The sequence below is a fragment of the Erinaceus europaeus genome, chromosome 8 (genome assembly GCF_950295315.1).
Source record: "Erinaceus europaeus chromosome 8, mEriEur2.1, whole genome shotgun sequence".
Taxonomy (NCBI): domain Eukaryota; kingdom Metazoa; phylum Chordata; class Mammalia; order Eulipotyphla; family Erinaceidae; genus Erinaceus; species Erinaceus europaeus.
In genome coordinates this window covers 95,341,482-95,360,521 of record NC_080169.1, presented here as the reverse complement: position 1 = coordinate 95,360,521, position 19,040 = coordinate 95,341,482, and the positions used below count along the sequence as shown (strand labels likewise).

The window sequence follows — 19,040 nt, the reverse complement described above, 5'->3', positions numbered from 1 at the left end:
CAAGTTATTTCTCTACTATATTTATCTTAGTTTTAAACTACATGTTTGATGTGTTATTTGATTAATGTTTCTTCTGCCCAAGATAGGGAGATTTCTACAGGCAAAAACAGTGTTTATTTTTCATGAATATATTTCTAATGCTAACACCTGTCCAACATCTAGTAAGTAATAGAGTCAATTGTATCTGTTATCAGACTACCTGCATTTCTCCGAAAGATTCTCACTGGACGGTTTCAATTGTATGTGAAATATAAAAAATTGAAAAGCATGAAATTTTACCAAAAATGGTAGCCAAACGTCACTAAGACTATGTGAAAAATATATATAGTGGTTCTTTCTTTCTTTAGGAGGGGGAAGGGCAGGTACCACATTGGGAGATTGGGCATAAAATTGTCATGGTGGATGCAGTGTGTAATCCACTATACATCCCTGTAATTGTATGACCTTGCAAACCATTGTAAAATCACTAATAAAATACATTTAAAAATTAAACAGAATAAAATAAAATAAAAATCCATGATTATTTTCTCTTTTAAAAAGCCTTTGTGTTTAGAATGTGATGCAGTGAATAAAGTCTTGGACTCTAAAACATGAGGACCTGAGTTCAAACTCAATAATATTAAGTGTCAGTGTTGCTCTGGTTATCTTTCTCCTCTCCTTCTCTCTCTTATTAATAAATAAATAAAAATTTAAACATTAAAAACTTAAAATAATCTTGATAAGTTTTCAAAAAAGATGCAGAAGCTAAACTACATTCTGTGTCATATTTATATTTTTAATTTTTATTTCTTTCTGTTTTAGTACTTGAAAATAACCACAATAAAAGTAAACTTAAACAGTATTATATGTGTTTAATCTAAGTATATGTATGATTACTCTTTAAAAGTAAGAATGAGGAAATATTTCCCAAGATTAATACATTCTTCTTTTTATAATTTTTTTTAGTTATCTTTTTGTTTATTGGTTTTTTTTTGTTTTTTTTTTGTTTTTTTTTTTTATTTAAATTTTTAATTAAATAAGGATTAGTGAACAAAAGCATAAGGTAGGAGGGGTACAACTCCACACAATTCCCACCACCCAATCCCCATAACCCACCCTCTCCCATGATAGCCTTCCCATTCTCTAGCCCTCTGGGAGCATGGACCCAGGGTCGTTGAGGGTTGCAGAAGGTAGAGGGTCTGGCTTCTGTAATTCTTCCCCGCTGAACATGGGCGTTGACTGGTCGGTCCATACTCCCAGTCTGCCTCTCTCTTTCCCTAGTAAGGTGTGTCTCTGGGGAAGCTGAGCTCCAGAACACATTGGTGGGGTCTTCAATCCAGGGAAGCCTAGCCAGCATCCTGGTGGCATCTGGAACCTGGTGATTGAAAAGAGAGTTAACATACAAAGCCAAACAATTTGTTGAGCAATCATGGATCCCAAGATTGGAATAGTGGAGAGGAAGTGTTAGGGAGATACTCACTGCAAACTCTAGTGTAATCCTGCTTTCAGGTATATATTTTGCAGTAGTTTATGGATACGTGTGCACATATGCTCTCTCTCACAGAAACTGGTGTATGTCTAGGTTATGGGACTTTGTTAGAAAGTGAACTACCTGAGATGAAATTAGAGTGTACTATAAAAGGAAAGGTCTCACCCGAGTAATGAAGCTGAAGGGTTGTCATTCCACACGTGAAGTCTCTGGATACACACTGAGGTGAAGCATGTTGAGATGGCAATCGTTGCTTTGGTTAGGTTGTGATCGGCGGATGCAATATTATTTGGTATGGATTGGGAGAAGCATACGGGAAAGTGAGCCCTATCCAAGGGTGCCAGGACTGGGGGAAGTAGGGGCTCTATAGTGAAGATGTGAGGTTCCTGCTGTCTTAGGGTTCAAAAAGACAATCAATAGTTAATATTATCATCACATTATTTGTTAATTGGGTTAACTTTGAAAAGTCCCTTTGTTATGGTTTGCTGTACAGTACCCAGTATCCTGTATATAGCTGTGCTATTGGAAGCTTCTGATCTACTTGGTCTAGGCTTTTGAGAGAGTCCGCATATCAAACACGTAGCCTATCTATTAAAAAGATTCAGTTTGTCTTTTGAGAACCTTTGAGACATACAATTGATTTCCCCCTCTCATATTAATTAACTACTGATTTATATGTCTACATTTTGCTAGGAGTGTACATAAACACCATTCCCATCACCAAAGGACCGTGACCCATCCCTCCCACCCATTCCCACCCCCCACTGGCCCAGGAAGCTACATGTCTACCCCTCACCACTGGGTTTTTACTTTGGTGCCCTACTTACAATTTGATCAGGTCCTGCTTTTAGTTTCCCTTTCAGATCTTCTTAGTCAGCTTCTGTTGATGAGTGGGATCATCCCATACTCATCTTTAACTTTCTGACTTAGTCCACTTAACATAATTCCTTCTATCTCTGTCCAAGCTGGGTCAGAGAAGGTGAGTTCATTGTTCTTGATAGCTGCATAGTATTCCATTGTGTATATATACCACAGCTTTCTCAGCCATTCATCTGTTGTTGGGCACCTGGGTTGCTTCCAGGTTTTAGCTATTATGAATTGTGCTGCTATGAACATAGGAGTACACACCTCTTTTTGGTTGGGTGTTATGGAGTCCTTGGGGTATAACCCCAGGAGAGGAATTATTGGGTCATATGGAAGGTCCATGTCTAGCCTTCTGAGAGTTTTCCAGACTGCTCTCCACAGAGGCTGTACCAATTTACATTCCCACCAGCAATGTAAAAGAGTTCCTCTGTCCCCACATCCTCTCCAGCATTTGTTGCTGCTGTCCTTTTTGATGTATGCCATTCTTACAGGAGTGAGGTGGTATCTTAGTGTTGTCTTAATTTGCATTTCTCTGACAATCAGTGACCTAGAGCAGTTTTTCATATGTTTGTTAGCCTTTTGGATCTCCTCTGTGGTGAATGTTTTGTTCATTTCCTCTGCCCATTTTTGGATGGGGTCATTCGCTTTTTTGCGGCTGAGTTTGCTGAGCTCTTTATATATTTTGGTGATTAGTTTCTTGTCTGATGTCTGGCATGTGAAGATCTTCTCCCATTCTGTGAGGGGTCTCTCTGTTTGTTTAATAGTTTCTTTGGATGTGCAGAAGCTTTTCAATTTGATGTAGTCCCATTGGTTTGTTTCTGCTTTGGTCTTCCTTGCAATTGGGTTTGATTCATCAAAGATATCCTTGAGGTGTAGATGGGAAAGTGTTTTACCAATGTTTTCCTCTAAGTATTTGATTGTTTCTGGTCTGACATCTAGGTCTTTGATCCATTTGGAGTTGATTTTTGTTTCTGGTGAGATAAAGTGGTTCAATTTCATTCTTCTGCATGTTTCAACCCAGTTTTCCCAGCACCATTTATTGAAGAGAGCCTCCTTCTTCCATTTAATCCTTTGGGCCCCCTTATCAAAGATTAGATGCCCATAGGTGTTGGGATTTACTTCTGGGCTTTCAATTCTGTTCCACTGGTCTGTGTGCCTATTTTTGTTCCAGTACCATGCTGTTTTGATGATGATGGCTTTATAATATAGTTTAAGGTCTGGGAGTGTGATGCCTCCATTTCTGTTTCTTTTCCTTAGGATGGTTTTGGCAATTCTAGGTGTTTTCAGGTTCCAGATAAATGATTGTAGTGTTTGTTCTATTCTCTTAAAGAAGCTTGGTGGAACTTTGATGGGTATTGCATTAAATTTGTATATGGCTCTGGGGAGAATGTTCATTTTGATGATATTTATTCTTCCAATCCATGAGCATGGGATATCTTTCCATTTCTTGGTATCAGTTTCTATCTCCTTGAGTAGCGACTCATAGTTTTCAGCATACAAGTCTTTCACTTCTTTGGTCAACTTTATTCCTAGGTATTTGATTGATTTTGCTGAAACAGTAAATGGGAGTGATTTCTGGATGTCTTCTTCTTCAGATTTAGTGTTTGCATAAAGAAATGCCACTGATTTTTGTACATTGATTTTGTAGCCTGATACCTTGCTATATTGCCTAACAACTTCCAGTAATTTTCTACTGGATTCTTTAGGTCTTTCTATGTATACTATCATATCATCTGCAAATAGTGAGAGCTTGACTTCTTCCCTTCCAATCTGTATCCCTTTGATTTCTTTCTCTTGCCTGATTGCTATGGCGAGAACTTCCAATACTATGTTGAAGAGTAACGGTGACAGTGGGCAGCCCTGTCTAGTCCCTGATCTGAGGGGGAATGCTTTCAGCTTCTCTCCATTGAGTATGATATTGGCTGTAGGTTTGCTATATATAGACTCCACTATCTTGAGGAATTTCCCATCTATTCCCATTTTTTGTAGAGTTTTGAGCATGAATGGGTGTTGGATTTTGTCAAAGGCTTTCTCTGCATCTATTGAGATAATCATGTGGTTTTTGGCTTTGCTTTTATTGATGTGATGAATGACATTGATTGATTTACAGATGTTGAACCAGCCTTGCATTCCTGGGATGAATCCCACTTGGTCATGATGAACAATCTTTTTGATGTGTTGCTGTATCCGGTTGGCCAAGATCTTGTTTAATATTTTGGCATCTATGTTCATCAGAGATATTGGTCTGTAGTTTTCCTTTTTTGTTCTGTCCCTATCAGCTTTTGGTATCAGGGTGATGTTGGCTTCATAAAAGGTGGAAGGGAGTATTCCTGTTTCTTCAATCTTATGGAATAGCTTAAGAAGTATGGGTATTAACTGTTTCCTGAAAGTTTTGTAGAATTCGTTTGTGAAGCCATCTGGTCCAGGACTTTTCTTGTTGGGGAGATTCTTAATAACGGTTTCAATTTCTTTGTCTGTGATTGGTGCATTTAGATTTTGTAGTTCTTCTTGGTTCAGTTTTGGAAGTGCATAGGTTTCTAGGAATTGTTCCATTTCTTCCAGATTCTCTAGCTTGGTGGCATATAGATCTTTATAGAAGTTTCGCAGAATTCTCTGGATTTCTGTGGTGTCAGTTGTGATATCTCCTGTATCGTTTACAATTCTATTAATTTGAGTCTTCTCTCTTTTTTGTTTGGTGAGTCTGGCTAGGGGTTTGTCAATTTTGTTTAATCTTTCAAAGAACCAACATTTGGCTTCATTGATCTTTTGTATGGTTCTTCTATTTTCGATGTTGTTTATTTCTGCTCTAACTTTAGTGATTTCTGTCCTTCTGGTTGCCTTAGGGTTCCTTTGTTCCTCTTCCTCTAAGTCCTTGAGGTGTGTAGTAAGTTCGTTCATTTGGGCTTCTTCTTGGTGTTTAATATGTGATTGTATAGCTATAAGTTTCCCTCTCAGTACTGCTTTAGCTGTGTCCCAAATATTTTGATAGGTTGTGTCTTCATTTTCATTAGTTTCCAGGAACATTTGAATTTCCTGTTTGAGTGAGTGTCTGACCCAGTGGTTCTTAAGGAGCATGTTGTTTAGTTTCCAAATTCTATGTCTTTTAATAATTTTCTGTTTGTTGTTAAAAGTTAGTTTTACTCCACTGTGGTCTGAGAAGATACTTGGGATGATTTCAATGCTCTTGAATTTATTGATGCTGTCTTTGTGGCCTAACATGTGGTCTATCCTTGAGTATGTGTTGTGTGGATTTGAAAAGAAGGTGTATTCCAGTTTTTTGGGGTGGAGGAGTCTGAAAATGTCCAAGAGGTCTAGTCTGTCAATCTCTTCATTCAATTCTCTTGTATCTTTATTGGTTCTCTGCTTTGTTGATCTGTCTAAGTGTGAGAGTGGGGTATTGAAGTCTCCCACTATTATTGTATTACTATTGATGTATTTTTGAAATTCTTTCAATAGGTGTTTAATGTATTTAGATGGTCCCTCGTTGGGTGCATAGATGTTAATAATTGTTAAGTCTTCTTGGCTGATTGATCCTCTAATCATTATGTAATGTCCTTGCCTATCTTTTATTACTTTATTCAATTTAAAATCTATCATGTCTGAGATGAGAATGGCTGTTCCTGCCCTTTTTTGTGGACCGTTAGCCTGTATGATAGTTTTCCATCCTTTCATTTTAAGTCTGTGTTTATCTTGTTGTGACAGATGTGATTCTTGCAAGCAGCATATGGTTGGGTTATGTTTTCTGATCCATCCCCCCACCCTGTGCCTTTTGATGGGTGAGTTTAAGCCATTGACATTTATTGATATTATGGATTTAATGTATTGTAGTGCCATTGTTCTAAAAAACAATTTGTTTACTCTGATATATTACAAGTATTATAGTGATGTTCTTGTTTATAAGAGGTCTTTTAGTACCTCTTTCAGGGCCGGCTTGGTGATAGTTGCCTCCTTTAACTGTTGTTTGTCTAAGGTTTTGATCCCTCCATCTAGCTTGAATGAAAGTCTAGCAGGATACATAATCCTTGGTTGAAACCCTTTTTCATTCAGGGCTCGATAGATATCTTGCCACTCCCTTCTGGCTTTTTAGTTTGAGTTGAAAAATCTGCAGAAAGTCTTATGGGTTTTCCCCTGTATGTGACTTTTTGTTTCTCTCTTGCAGCCTTTAGGATCCTTTCTTTATCCTTACTTCTTCTCATTGTGACTATGATGTGTCTTGGTGTTTTCAGGTCTGGGTTGGTTCTGTTTGGTACTCTCTGGGGCTCTTGCACCTTGATATCCTTTCTGTTATTCAGGTCTGGGAAATTTTCTTGTATTATTTCCTCTAGGATGTTTGCTTCCCCTTCCTCTCTTTCTTCCTCTGGCAGGCCAATTATACGAATGTTACTTCTTTTGAGATCATCCCATATGTCTCTGTTGTTGTTTTCAGTGTCTCTCAATCTCTTTTTAAGCTCTTTCACCTCTTTCTTAGTTTTCTCTAACTCATCCTCTGTCTGACTAATTCTGTTTTCTGCTTCTGTTAGTCTGCTTTCCCTTGCCTCAGCTTCTTTCTTCATTACAGCTATTTCAGCTTTCAGTTCTCTAATTGTCTCAAGATAATCAGTATTTTCCTTGGGGGTCTCAACTGTTGTTTCCCTAATACTGCCATTTCTTTCCTCCAATGTTGTTTTCATTTCTGTGATTAATAAGTTTATTATTGCTTGCATACTTTTCTTATCTATGGTTACTTCTGACTGATTTGTAGTTTCTTCTGGGCTCTTGTCTTCATTCATTGGGGTAGCAGTTTTATTTGTTTTTAATCTACCCATTTTTTTTTTTTAATTTATGTGTTTCTCTCTTTTTTTTTTTTTTTTAATGCTCTGTTGTTCCTCAGTTGTTGTGTTTTGAGCACAAGTAACACTGTACTAAATACCTTTATGACAATTGCACTCACCAACCTCCGGAATAACAGTAGCAACTGAAGTAAGTATTGAAGGCGTTTAATCGTTACCAGTTAGCCAAACAATTTCTCCAGTCCGTGAAAAAATAGTAACCAAATCCCAGTGAAGAAAGAGAAAAGGAAGAGAGGATAGCAAGAATAGACAGTTATGCAAATCTACTATCCAGTGTATATTCTAAGGGTAACAAGAGTGTAAAGGGAACTAGAGCAGAGATACACACGTAGAGAGTCCACTCTGGGTCAGATTTCTTCCCCAAAGTAATTCACAAATTCAGAAAGGCAAAGAAGAAAGAAGTGTATGACAAGATTAAAAAAAAAAAAAAAAGAGAGAGATAGAGAGAGATAAGAGAGAGAAAAGGGAGAAGATAAGAAGAAGAGTTGTAATTAAAGAGCAGTGCGAGGAACTTCCCAAATGTGTATCAGTGAATTAAAAAAAAAAAAGAAAAAAGAAAAAAAAAACCCTGTTAGGTGGTATGGGGTATCCTGCTAGTAGCTGGTCCCAGGCACTGCTTATGGCGGGGGGGGGGGGGGGGGGGGGGGCGGCGGGAAGGATGTATGCTTGAAAATTAAAAGGAAGAAAAAAGAATTTTTTCCCCCTACTCTAATTCTTAACCCAAATTAAGTTATAGACACATCCTTGGTATGACCGTTATGGCCCCTTATTGGCTGGCCTGCTAAAGGCAGAAAATCCTATTGTTTACAGGAGATGTGTCCGGAGCTCAAAGGCTGGCCGCTTCTCCGGGAGCCATCTTCCGGGAAACCCCGCCCTCCAGACTTTTTTAAAGGATTTCTCAAAAATGAAAACTAGCCCCAAGTCCTTTGATCCAATGAGAGCTATACTCAAGAAGTCTTTGGATCCACCCTCAGGGTCGCGGTGGACCCTCGCGACTCCCAAGAGGCAGCCCCCGAGCTAAAGTGCTCTCTCCGGGTCCTCTGCCCGCCGGGCTCTGCAACCGGCGGAGGAGCCGCCTTCCTGGGCGGGCAGGGGACAATGCCCGGCGCACTCGCCTTGCCTGGCGCCGCCTGGGAATTCTGGAGCCCCGCTAGTCCGTGTCACCTTTGCTCTAATTGTTAACCCAAATTAAACTGTAATCACTTCTTTGGTGCCCCCCCCTTATTGACTGGCCTGCTAAAGGCAGAAAATCCTACCGTTGCCGACGATGCTATTAGAGCACTCGCTGTCAGGATTTCTCAGGCCGCCGCCATCTTACCTCCGGACCCTGTTTATTGGTTTTTGACAGGGAGAAGCTGAAAGGAAGAGGGAGATAGAGAGGGAAAGAGACAGAGAAATACCTGCAGCCCTGCTTCACCATTCATGAAGCTTTCTCCCTGCAGGTGGGTACCGGGGGCTTGAACCTGGGTCCTTGTGCACTGTAACGTGCTCTTAACCAGGTGTTCCACCAGTTGGTACCCATAGTCTTCTTTAACAGTTAATTAAGATCTCAATGCCGCTGAAGATAACAATGACCAATTATACTTTGGTTTAATCTATTAAAACTTGACTTCTGTTCTCTTGACTTCCATATTATAAAACATCTTGTTTAAAAGGGTAACTAAGTAAGATAATTTTTCAAAGATATCCTACACTGGATGACCCAGAAGGTGGTGCAATGGCTGCTGCTTTGGACTTAAAATCATGAAGTGTTTAGTTCAAAAGTTCAAGCCCCAGCATTGCATGTTTCAGAGTGATGCATCAGTTTTCCTCACTCTTTTAAATTTTTTTTTTATTAATTATTATTTAGTTTAAATAGAGATTGAGAGAAACTGAGTAGTAAGGGAGAGATAGAAAGGGACAGAGAGGGACCTGCAATACTGTGTCACTGCTCATGAAGCTTCTGTCCTGCAGGTGAGGACAGGGGCTTAAATCCAGGTCCATACACATTGGAACATCCACAATCACTTCCTGGGCCCCCTAGTTCCCCCTCTCTTTTTCTTACATATTAAAAAATTAATAAACCTTTTAGAAATGCTATTTTGATTTTAAATTTTATTTTAAAATATCCTAATGTTAAGTCTCCCGCAATAGCTGTGACTTCCATGACTTTGCATATGCAATAGCTTTCTAGTAATTTTTGTCTTTAAAAAAAAAATTATTTATAAAAAGGAAGCATTGACTAAATGATAGGTTAAGAGGGGTACAACTTCACACACAATTCCCACCACCAGAATTCTGTATTCCATCCCCTCCCCTGATAGCTTTCCTATTCTTTGACCCTCTGGGAGTATGGACCCAAGGTCCTTGTGGAATTCAGAAGGTTGAAAGTCTGGCTTCTGTAATTACTTCCCCACTGAACATGGGCGTTGACAGGTTGATCCATACTCCCAGCCTTTCTTTCTCTTTCCCTAGTAGGGTGGGGCTCTGGAGAAGCAGAGCTCCAGGACACATTGTGGGGTTGTCTGTCCAGGGAAGTCTGGTCGGCATCCAGTATACTAGCATCTGGAACCTGGTGGTTGACAAGAGAGTTAACATACAAAGCCAAACAAATTGTTGACCAATCATAGACCTAAAGGCTGGAATAGTGCAGGTGAAGAGTTGGGGAGTCCTCCGTTTTGTAAATATTTAGTAGGCGTATTTTAATTATATTCCAAAAGGAATGTGGCTATACTAGTTTGTTTTGTCTTTTTTTTTTTTTAAATATTACTTATGGTATCTCCAAAGCACAGAGAACATAAGAAAAGAAGATTAAAATAAAATAAGCAATGCTTTTTTTTGACTCTTCAGTTCTAATCTCTCCCCTTCTGAAATGTCATCATTTTTCTGCAGAGTATCTTCAGTTGTACTTCTCTCTCGTTGCTTCAAGCCTTCTGTTTTAAGCTCTGGATTTCTCTCACAAACCACCAAAGTAGTGCTGCAAGAATGCATTTTCAAATTTATATTGGAGCTCATATCAAGACCTGGTCTATCTCTCCAGGTAAAACTATAATCACAACCTGGTAAAATTAGATTCCCATTGTTCTTTTATTGATTTTTTTTTCTGGAGGTACAGAAGACTCTGATGAATAGAATGCACTCTGAATAGCTGGGATTATTCTGGAACATTTGAATAAAAATTTGAAAAGAGTAAATAAAGTTGTTAATGTCCTTTGTATTGAATATATATATATATTAATGACATATCCTGCTGTATAATTTTTAACTCACTGATACACTTTGGTAAATATTCACATTTCACCAACTGAATAAAATTATCCCCGTAAGGTAATACCTAAACCCTTCAAGTCGATCTAGCTTGAAGTTAGTTTTAGCTTTAAAACTGGGAAGAAATACCAGAGTAAGAAAATTGATTTTTTTTTTTTTTGATTTTGCAGATATTGGTGGAAGAAAGGAGGTCTCGAAACTTTACATCAGGCTCAACCTGACACTGTTGACTGGCTATGGAAGAAGGGCAAACGCTAGAAGAAGAAAGGTGGAAGATGTGGGGTGTTTGCTAAGAAATCCTTAGCAGTATGGCTATGACTCTTTGCAGATTTTCTTTACATGGTATCTTCTGTGTTGCTTTATTTAATAAATGCTATATGTTAGTGATATTGATTAAATTTCTTGCTAATAATTAGTGACATTGCCTCTTAAATAGCAATAGCATGTACCTATTTTAAAAGGACATAGTCCTCCATGAAATTGATCTTAGATAAGCACAACAGTAAGAAAATTAATTCATTAATAAGAGCACGTAGAACACATACTAGTCAATATTTTTTTTAAAAAAAAACCATGGAGGATTGGGAATAGAGAGAGAGAGAGAAATGAAAAGGCCATATATAGGTTTTCTCATGTTTGCAAGCAATAAACAACATTTTAAAGTATAAAAGAACAAAGGTAGAATAATTAACCTTCAGAACCCCATCATCAAGGTAAGGTTATTCTGTGAAGACTTTTACATGATATTTTTTACACAAGCATTTGAATTTTCACAAACATAGTTTTTAATTTCCTCTGATACAGCCTTCATAACATGTTATGATTATCTCCCCCATACTATTAAATGTTCTTGTTTTAACATTTTTATTTTTCTATTTATTTTGGTAGAGACAGATAAATTGAGAGGGAAGAAGAAGATGGACAGGAAGAGGTATTCACAAGCAGTGAAGCATATCTGCAGGTGTCTATCTTTCTCTATCCCTATCTTCCCCTTCCTTCTGAATTTCACTCTGTCCTATCAAAAAAAGAAAGAAAGAAAGAAAAAAAACAGCTGTAGGAGCAGTGGGTTTCCAGTGCAGTCGCAGAGCCCCAGGTGTCATTAAAGTTCAGGGCTCCAGCAGGCCGGGCTAGCTTCGCGGCGGTAGACAGAGACAGAGACTCGAGGACACATGGCTGGGCAGAAAATGCAGTTTAATCTTTATTCACGAGCGGGCAAATCACCACACCATGTGCTTCTCCATCTTTCTCCTCCAGCGGCTGCGGCAAGGACTCTCGGAAGTATGTAGGGTAGAGGACAGGGAGAAAGAGAGGCGCGAAACTAGCAGGGGCCAAACCAAATCTCCCGGCGGGGGAGAGCGAGACCAAAACCAATGTGAAGCATACAACAATTCCCCCTTTTCTTTTTAACTAAATGACAACAGTATCAGGGGTGTGGGGTGAACAGAAACATATATCGTACAGGCATTTTCAAAAAAGAAACTGGCACAAACATGGAGGAACATGTAAGCGGGCAACAAGAACCAGTGTGCTGCCAAGGGAAGGCCTGAAGGAGACCTTTTTTTTGCCTCTGGGGGGCGTTACTTGCCTCGACAGGCATTTTTTTTTCTCTGTGGGCATTACCTAGCATGGGGGTTGGGATATGGCCTAGAGTCCCAAGGCAGCTGGCTGCAGTCAGTCTTTGAGAAATCCAGCAGCATAAAGGGAAGCTGCTAGTTTTGTACAAAGTGTCCAAGAGATGTACCAGTGAGTCTGATAGAAATGCCAGTCTAAAGCAGATGTCCACGGAAGAATGCCAGAGGGTGGAATGTTGTATGAGGAAGGTCAGCTGCTGGATTTCCGCTTTTCTGTAGAGAACTTGACAGCTGCAATTTACTTAGTATGAAACAAAACTTGTAGCAGGTTAGAAGTTTATCACAATTGATAACTCTATTACAATTGAAAATCTTTTTTAGTATGATTTTAAGGTTGTTTAAAGTTTAGACAATAGAATGTGGAAGGGTAAACAGAAGAATCATGGAAAAAAAAGCCTCGTGCATGAGAATCACTAGCATAACCATAGCGTAATCTAACGTTTCTATTTGAGAAGGAATTTGAGAGTTTTACATATCAACAATATCTTTTTAACCTTTTGTTAAAAAAGCCCATTCAAGATGATGATTAGAGTGAGATTTTTTTTCTGCCTGCAGGGTTATCGCTAGGGCTCGGTGCTTGCACCACAAATCCACTGCTCCTATGGCCATTTTTATGATTTTTTTGGATATGAGAGAGAGAGAGATTGAGAGGAAAGTGTAAGATATTCAGAGAGAAAGATAGACACCTGCAGACCTGCTTCACCGCTTGTGAAGCACCCCTGCCTCCTGCGAGTGGGGATCCAGGGCTCCAACCAGGCTCCTTGCTCTTAATACTATGTGCACTTAACCTGGTGCTCCACTGTCCATCCTCCCTCCCTACTTGTTAGATATGTGGACCTCAGTAAGTTATCTAATGATCTGAAATGCAATTCTAGAAAATTAGGATGATGGATAATAAGAGTACCTAATGTTATGGTAAGCTGGGGCTATTTACCATAAAATTTAACTGGAGTTAGTGTGGAAGACAGGGAAGTAGAGACAATAATATATATTGAAATATACAATGAATTCCAAAAGATAGTGAAAGTCAGGAGTAGAATAATGCAAGGACCAAGTACAAAAAGAGGGAACATGTAAAGGTTTTCATATACAAATCTACAAATGTGTACTGAGGAATTGGAGGACAGAGGGTGTGAAACAGTATAGGTGGGAAAGTATAGAGGTAAAAGGACAAGAGAATTCAAGGTTGATCCTCAAGCTTTAAGGGAAGAAATGTTAACTATCATATTGTCTGTTTATATACTTCATATACACCCAAATCAATCATTTTTATTCTGTGTGAAGTTATTTCATGTAATACAAAAATATAAAAAATGTATCAATCATCAGAACATCTGATAAAATTTTTAAAAGTCTAAGAAAAAGTTAGAATTTCAGGGAAGGCAATCATCTCAACCTTTTAAGTACAAATATAGCCTAGGGTGTCTTGTTCTAAATGGACCCCCTTTATTAGTATATGCTTTTAGATGAATCATGTTTTTAATCTTGATTATTTGAGCAAGAAACTGAATGGAAAATCAGTTACTTTGTTACAATATGGGGGAACAACTGCAATTAGAGCACTAGTTCTGAAAGCATAACTTCAGCTACATTGCCCCTGAAATGTCCAAGGTATTTTCTAGTTTATCTCTTATAATAATTATATATAAAATAACTTCCTGAAAGTTTTTGGTTCTAGAATTAATTTATATTTATTTGGTACAAAATAAAAATCACTTAATTGTCAGTATTAGTTTCTTATTTTTAGGTGGCACATGCAAAAGTCAATATATTAATGAAGGAAGGTGGGAAGAAAGTACTTCATATTCTTTATGTTCTTTAGTCAATAAATCTGAATTAAAAACCTGGCTCAGCCACTTGCCAGCTCCCTGACCATTAGACACTCATTTATTTAAAACTCACTAACCTCTAAGAATAAAAATGATAGTAATATTAATTTTTACAACTTTTTAAATAATTGTGAAATTTAAATACTAAAAGGGATACAAATTAACAATGTGCATAATATGCAATAATACTAATTAAAAACTAACATTTACTTAATAGAGTCAATGTTATCTATTAAAATAAAAATTATAATATCATGAAAGTGACATTCCTTGACAAAAATAGATTAGCATATTTTGAGGGGAAAAATCTTTTTTTGTTAAAGACTTCATTATGGCAAATAAAATTTCAAGTTTGCCCCAATTCTCTGCCTTTTATTCGTATTCTTGGATCTGTGACATTTTATTCCCTTCCTACTGAAAGACTTTGGCCACCAGCGTAAAGAACTATGGCATCATCAAGCTAGACCTTGATAAGAACCTTGCAGACTTTCACAATAATTGTGCACACTTCCTGATTATTTTTTGGAAAAAAATCATTAAGAATAAGTGTGCTGGAATGTGGAGACCATGTGTATCAGACAGTAAATGTTTCAGCTGAGATAATCCTTGTCGGGCATTAAGCCAGCACCCCCTGCTGCATTGCTGATACTATGGCCTATTTACATAATCATTGTTTTGCCTGAAAGATCCCCACCCATCCCACTGATCTATTTTCTTCCTACCTTGAGACCCACCCTGCCTGCAGGGTAACATTAATCCCACCAGTTAAAACCCTCACAACAGTTGCTAAGGAAGCTTCTACTTTCCCAGTATGCTTTTGCCTTTCTCCACCCCCTTTCCTAGCCATTTCTATTTCTGACTTGCCATTTCTGCTTTTACCCTATAAAAACATTGGCTCTCTGATCAATAGATCCTTTTGCATTACCATGCTGCCACGAATTCTTGAGTCATCTATCTCCCACGTAGCTTAGTGAGTAGCAGGCCAGGCTGAGTCCGGTTGAGTTCTCTACAACCCAGAGAGCACGCACCCAGGGAAGAGGCACCCCCACACTATCCCGGCAAATCCTAGACAGGCCAGAACCCAGCAGAGTTACCAATGACCAAAGACAACATTAGCAGAGAACCCAACCCAAACCAGATGAGTAGGAATGCCAATACATGAACTTGTAAATTAGAAACAAAAAATTATCACTGCAGGTCATTTGATATTTTATTCATTTGTTAACATACCATGACTGTAACAACAGTCACTTATTCTCACTGTAGATAACAGTAGGATTATTCTAGTCATAGCAGCCTATCACAACAGAAACTACAAAACACATGGATAAAACTGCACAGAAATGAGCTGGCAGCTCAGATGAATTAATAATAGAAGGAAAAAGTCCCAATTCCAAGTAACAAGAATAGAGAAACTTACAACTAAGATAAAAACTTACTTCCTTTCTGTTTCCATGCTAATTGCTGCTGCCACCAAGAGCCCTACTAGATTTTCATCACTGCCAGCTGCTTCCGCTGCTACCACCTTCCTTGATATCAGCCTTGATATCACCTCTGTTACATCTACCCACAGCTGAATGAGTATCTTTGGTGGTTGCTGAATATTGTCCACTCCTGGATCAACCTGTGCCATTTTAGCCTATTTGAATTAAATTTGTCCAGTTTCAACTAGGCTCCCTTTTGCTGGCTTCCATCCCAACCCACACCACGTTAAGCTTACACTCCCAATTAAATATATACACACCATCCTTTTCTCATTAAAGTTCAACCCATGTCTGGTTCAGTCAGAACCTAGTTCAACCTACTCTGTGTACTGCTTGCCACACTCCAGCTAGGTTCCTTGACTCTGTAACTACCACCAGTTTAGGGTACTGTGATCCACAGCTTCAGCAACTTTGAAGAGAATCTCAGGATGGAAAGACAACACAATTTAACAGCAATTATTGTACCAAGACAGAATCTAATGAAAATCTCATACTCAGTAACGTTATGTTAATCTCCTTATGAAGATTTTTAAAGCTATGGTTCCTAAAGATGCTTACCAAATTAAGAAGAATTATGGTGGAGGACTAAAATAAATTTGAAAAAAATGGTGAGGAAATTTATAAATAGATCCCTAAGAGTCCCTGGTCTACCACCTGGTCCTGACAAAACTATTTTTGATTGTACTTACTTGAAATGAAGAGCCAAAATAAATAATCTAGACAAGTGCAGATAAATTAATACATTTACTGGTTTTGATAATCCATTTTCATGGTAAATATTTCAAAGCATTTTAATGTAAAGATGGTTGAGAATTGAACAGTATAATTAGTAAGTTTACTGGGACAGGGCAATCTTTAATGAGGGATTTTTTTTTTAAACCCAGTGCACTACTGTCCTGCTCCCACTTTCATCACATTTTCTTTACTAGATTATTACATGAGAGCTGTTAGCCACTGCAAGTTCACTGTGATAAGATGGAAAACTGTCCAGTCTCCCTGGTTGACTTCCCTTCTATTTCTGCTTCTTTAAATTATTCTTGCATCATTTTAAAATCATTTTATTGTGAGCTTAGTGTTTTATAGTGCAGTTATTGACTCACGGGTACCATTTCTCATCCTGATGAGGGAACTTTGTAATTTATTCTGCTTGCAGAGTTTTGTGAGAACAACTACTTTTTCCTAAAGGTCTGTATGCATAAGCTATTTGATTGAAATTATTGGAATGGAGCAAATAATATAAATGGTTGTAAAGAAAAAAAGTTCTCTCCTTTGTGCTTCAGTGGTTGACTAGAAACATTACAGACATAAGAAAATTGCTGTCCAGCAATCCTGGGAGAATTAGGATGTCCAATTTAAAGAAAAAAAATGTCATCAGCTTTACTCAATAAAATTTCCTCACATGGAATACTCCCTAAAGGAAAGGAAAGGTCTGTTTTTCTGTTCTCAAAGCTGCCTGTCATGCAGCAGTGAACATGAGCCATCATATGAGTCACTTTTCTTTCAGCTCTAATCTCTTTTCACAATGACAAATGAATCACAGAAATCAATCTCAACCTGACTCTAAAAATTTTTCTGTAGGATTTTTATTTGAAAAGAGTAAAGACAAGAGTCCTAAAAATTTCACATTTAGGAGGTAGATGAAGTTAGTGTTAGCCTCCAGTGACAGGAATTCAGAGATCTGGTATATTTGGATAGAGCCCAACTTCTAGAGATGGAACTGATGAGTATACAACAGGTACCATGGCCTATTAACTGTTTGAGTGGACAAATTAGTCAACCCCTCTGTGGGACTTAGTTTTCTCATTTATCAAAAATGAGACGGTAAGAGCTACATGCTAGTACTGTTATAAATATTAAGCAGTATATTTTCGCTTTTTTTCCTCTTAGTCTAATGCAAGCATTTATCAGAGACTATCTTAGCCACTAATCAATTCCACAGTCATTTTCAGTTTCATAATATTTAGAGCTATGAAGTTTTTTTCTTGCTATTTTCTGCATGGATGCATATATTATATTTCAGGTTCCAAGTTAAATGTTCTTTTAATTATTGTTTTTATTTACTTTTTAATATGTCCTTCCATCCAGTATTCTTAGAAAACTCTTTGCCCATAGAATAGATTTAGTAAATGTGAGGGAATAACAATTGCTCTATTTTTCTAGGGAGAAGAATGGCATATTGTTCGCCTACATATTGATACGGATTTAGAGGTAACGGTAGGAATCATACCAAAAAAAAACAACAAGATAACATTAAAAAAATACCATTTCAGTTTTTGGTCATTATTAGTGTTCTATTTCTGTTGTTCTTGCTCCTGAATCAAAGCCTCATGCCTCAATATTAAGGCATGTGATTTGTTTCCCAGTCCTTAATAAGAGTTAGTAAGGCAGTGCAGGCTGCCTCAATGGAACTTTTGCTGAATAGTCTTGTCTGTCTACTTATTAGACACAATTCCTGTCGGGTTAAGAAACCTTACAGTGGTTGCTGAGCTCTTGTTGCTACTCATTAGAAAATTGTGGAGCCAGGAGCAATATAAAAGGGAAAGGCTTATATAATAAGGCTCTTTTTTTTTTTTTTTTTTGATGAACAAAAGTTCTGTTATTAGTACACATTGTGGTATTTCAGCTTATCCTAAATTAGCTGCCTTTTATGAAGTACATCTCTTTAACAGTGTTAGATGAAAGGAGAGGTTGAAGGGAATCTTGTTATGTTGCAGAACCTCTGATGAATGACTTATGTGTTAGAAATGAAATGCAATGTAAATGGTTCCCTAAGTGAAGTTTAGTGGAGTATTGTTAAATGTAAATAACTATAATTATAGAAACTACTATTTTGTGCTTAGTCCCATGGGATCATCACAATTGAATGCTTTCATTTCAGCTTCTTGTATTTTGTATTCTCAGTCTCTGAACAGAAGTCTGTGTGTGCATATTGTGTTAGCATACGATTTCAAATGATTCTGAGTCCAATGTTTAACTTGAGTTTAAAAATGTTAATTATCCACTGCTTTAATAGCTGCTGTTCTCAACTTTAAAAGTAAAAATTTGAGAAAAAAAATTTATATTGTGTGAAATATTTTAAGCTTCCCCCATGCACATGCATGGTAGACTTTTTCATGTTAAGATACAGATCTTAAAGATAAGGTGAGAATGTCACTAGACAATTATTAACAAGTTGTTGTTTTTTTTTATCTAAGTGCTTTAGAAATATTTAAATGTTTTTCCTAGAACTTAACATATCTTACCTTGTTCATATAGCACCACCTAATTGCAAATTTTAAGAAAAGCAGTTGGTTATGTACCAAAAGATTATTGAAATGATTTAAAGAATTTAATGAAAAATTGATCTATTGTAAAGGGAGTCCGGCGGTAGCACAGTGGGTTAAACACACGTGGTGTGAAGCCCAAGGACTGGCATAGGGATCCCGGTTGGAGATCCCGGTTGGAGCCCCCGGTTCCTCACCTGGAGAAGAGTAGCTTCACAAGGGGTTAAGCAGGTCTGCAGGTGTCTTTCTCTCCCCCTCTGTCTTCCCCTCCTCTCTCCATTTCTCTCTGTCCTGTCCAACAACAACACCAATAACAATAAGTATAACAACACTGAAAAACAACAAGGGCAACAAAAGGGAAAATAAATTAAAAATTAAAAAAAAAGATCCATTGAAACAAAAAACTAGAATTGAATTCTACAGGGC

At 37.7% G+C, this 19,040-nt stretch overlaps 1 pseudogene; it reads left to right on the top strand.

The window, feature by feature from the left end:
• The first annotated feature begins 17,062 nt into the window (after window positions 1–17,062).
• LOC132539831 (mitochondrial import inner membrane translocase subunit TIM16-like) overlaps window positions 17,063–19,040 on the top strand; it is a 28,281-nt pseudogene continuing 26,303 nt past the window's right edge.